The sequence below is a fragment of the Pinus tabuliformis genome, chromosome 8, assembly GCF_031772625.1.
Source record: "Pinus tabuliformis cultivar Carrire ecotype Pingquan chromosome 8, CPIR1, whole genome shotgun sequence".
NCBI classification, from domain to species: Eukaryota; Viridiplantae; Streptophyta; class Pinopsida; order Pinales; family Pinaceae; genus Pinus; species Pinus tabuliformis.
In genome coordinates, this window is record NC_142294.1 from 436417766 (window position 1) to 436421364 (window position 3599).

Here is a 3599-nt window from a genome sequence, read left to right on the forward strand (position 1 = left end):
TGGGAAAATCTAAATAAGATGTAAAGATGGTTAATGTTTTTTGTGTTTCCTCATACGGTTGATGTTGGCAATTTTTTTGACATGATGAATCTATTGCTAATAAAGCAAACATTAAAGACCAAATGAGATACATGAAGCTAGAGATTTCGTATGCAAACATCAGAGCTCAAGAAATACATCAATTAACCAAAGGTTATTCCAAAAAAACGCTAAAAAGGTGCATCAATTAACCAGAGGATATCAACTATTTTTCCAAAAACACCCCTAAACTTATAATAGTAAAATATCAGAATAATTAGACACCACCATTTAATAATTAAAACTTAGAATAATTAGAAAAACACCATTTCTTTTCAATTCAACTCCAGATTATTAAGTTTTTATTTCAATACAAACACTAAGGTCTGCGTAAGTGAAAAAAAAAAAAAAACATAAATTTATAAAGAGGCTCATGAAAAATGTAAGTTAAACGCCTTTATTCATTAAATCTTCGATATTGTGTAGAGAATCTGGATTCTGTCATATTACATATATGTAACAATGAAAGAAAATATGATTATTTTTATACCGAGTCATTAAGAATCTAGGCAGATTGACCAACTTAGTTTCTATATACAAAGGAAACAAGCTATGGGTGGCTCCACAGTGCATGGGAAATATAAAATGAAGCGCCCCTCTAATATCCCGTAGATTAAAAATAAACCTACATGATGGTAGATATAACATAACCAGCTGAGCTGGCACCTTTGCATATGAGTTAGTACTACGTGGAAGGAAGATAAAAGATGAAAATTGCTTGCAGAGGTCTCCAAGCGGATAAAACTAGGTGGAATGGACAATTTGAACCCAATTTTGAAAGGCAGATGAAGCCGCAAACAGGGAACTTCAACTTACCAAAGTAATCTCTGTCCATAAACCCTTATAGCCATGATCAGACCCGCACAATCTCTTGCTTGATGTATGATTCAACAAAGAAAAAAGTCGTCCTTGAGCTTCTATTAATATAGACAATAAGTTGGAAACCATATAAAATTTAGAAGAAATAATTTGTTTTTTCATATGTTTTCGCCAATAAACTGTTTTCACCTCAGCCATTTCAAAAGTTCAAAAAAATTAGGATATCAAACTACTCTTTCACAACTTCTTCTCATATAGTACATTAAGAAAGAATAACTCCACTTATTCATTAATAAAATGGATGTCCTTTTTAGATTGAAAATAGGACTAATAGGACTAATATCTATAAATAAAATGATCAAAATTGTTAAAAAAATAAGTCTTGATTCATGAACTTTGATTCATGTTAATATGTTATGTGCTGGTTATGCTTTCATGTTCTCTGTGCTCAACAAATTCCTGATTAAGGTTGCTCTATGCTTATGAAAACAACAGTAGTTGGAAACTTAGTATCTATATATCATAATCAACATATTTCAAAGTTTAAACTACATTTCATGAAGCAGGTGTTGGTTGTGACGAAGGATTTTGGAGCAGTTGTTGCATATTATTTAGATTTGTGTCATCCAGATCGAGTGAAAGGAATTGTAACGTTGGGTATACCTTACTTGAAACTCGGAGGACTGGATAAATGCGACTCAGCTCCTAAAGGCATCTATTTTAGACATTGGCAGGTACGTTTTCTCCCCTCTCTATGCTTAAAATATGCATTGAACAAGGAAATTTGTATCATAATCCAGGTTCTTCTTTAAATAATGGTAGTAACCCTCATGGAATTTTCTGAATGTCTCCTTTGGATTCATTATTATAGGAACCCGGGAGAGGCTTAGCAAATCTTGGGCATTTTGATGTAAAAATAGTGGTAAGGAATATATATACTCTTTTCTCTAGTAGTGAACATCCCGTGGCAGAAGATGGTAAGGAGGTAATGGATCTCTATGATCCTTCCAAACCATTTCCACCATGGTTCACTGAGGATGATCTTCAGATGTATTCAAGCATGTATGAGAAATATGGTTTTGTATTCCCTATGCAAGTCCCATACCTCTACAGCAAAAGGTAAACCTTGGTTTTCCCTTTGCTTTCATTTCATTATAAATCACCATAAACTTACCCTTTGCTTTCATTTCATTATAAATCACCATAAACTTACAGAGACTCAAGTTTGATCTTCGTTTTGAACATTTAATTTAGAGGGATCCTCGGAGATTGACCCTTTTCAATGAACACACTATTCAAGCTCCTTCCCTTGTGATCATGGGTACCAAGGATTATTTTCTGAAATTTCCGGGACTAGAGTATTATGTCAACAGTGAGATGCTAAAGTCTGTTGTGCCCAATCTAGAGATCATTTTTTTTTCCAAAAGGAAGCCATTTTGTCCAGAAACAGTTTGGAGAGGATGTGAATTAACTTCTCCTTGGCTTTCTGAATCAGCACCTGTGAGTGGATATCAATGATAGAAGAACATGTAAGGCACAAAGTATTAATATTACAACATTGATATTAGAACCTTGGTTTTCCCTTTGCTTTCATTTCATTATAAATCACCATAAACTTATAGATACTCAAGTTTGATCTTCATTTTGAACATTTAATTTATTGGGATCCTGGGAGATTGACCCTTTTCAATGAACGCACTATTCAAGCTCCTTTCCTTGTGATCATGGTACCAAGGATTATTTTCTGAAATTTCCGAGAGTGGAGTAGTATGTCAACAGTGAGATGCTAAAGTCTGTTGTGCCCAATCTAGAGATCATTTTTTTTTCCAGAAGGAAGCCATTTTGTCCAGGAATAGTTTCGAGAGGAAGTGAATAAACTTATCCTTGGCTTTCTGGATCAGAACATATGAGTGGATATCAATCAATGCAGAACATGTAAGGCACAATGTATTAATATTAGAACATTGATATTAGAACCTTGGTTTTTCCTTTTCTTTCATTTCATTATAAATTGCCATAAACTTACAGATACTCAAGCTTGATCTTCGTTTTGAACATTTAATTTACGAGGATCTTGGGAGATTAACCCTTTTCAATGAACGCACTATACAGCTGAATTGGTAACCAAAGAAATACAAGTTGAGGACTTTCAAATCTGCCTGGAGCAATCTCAACTATAATATTTATCACCAAGAGTAGGTTTCCCCTAACCATAGTCAACTGGTCAACTTCATGTTATGCAGTGTGCCAGTAACGCCTTTGGAGATGGCCACCGACTATTACTTTTACGACTTCGAAATATCAAATTCTCATCATGATGATTTGCACAATGCCTGATTCAATCAGCATAGATTTACAGATATATCTTTCATTTGTGTAATTTACAGAGAAATGCAGAGACATATCTATTGGATTTTCAAAATTGTTTTAACCTTCGTTATTGTTTTCACCGAATGCTTGAAGTAGGCTGCACCTCTAGATTTGGTTAGGTTTACTACCCACCAAAAGCATTTGGAGGATAATAATTTTGTTTTTCTGTATCCATTGCGCTTTCAAATAAGTCTAACAATCAATTTGTCAGAGCATAAAGCGCACACATATTATTTTTATTTTTTTAAAGTGCAGTAAGTCCAATCCAAGCAACCCAACTATGAACTATTAAATCCCTACCATACAGGCCAATTGGCCTATATCAACCGCAT

At 34.0% G+C, this 3599-nt stretch overlaps 1 pseudogene; it reads left to right on the forward strand.

Annotated features, from left to right (window-relative positions):
* Positions 1-1454: 1454 nt before the first annotated feature.
* Positions 1455-2807, forward strand: LOC149235924 (epoxide hydrolase 2-like; annotated as a pseudogene).
* The last annotated feature ends 792 nt before the right edge of the window (positions 2808-3599 follow it).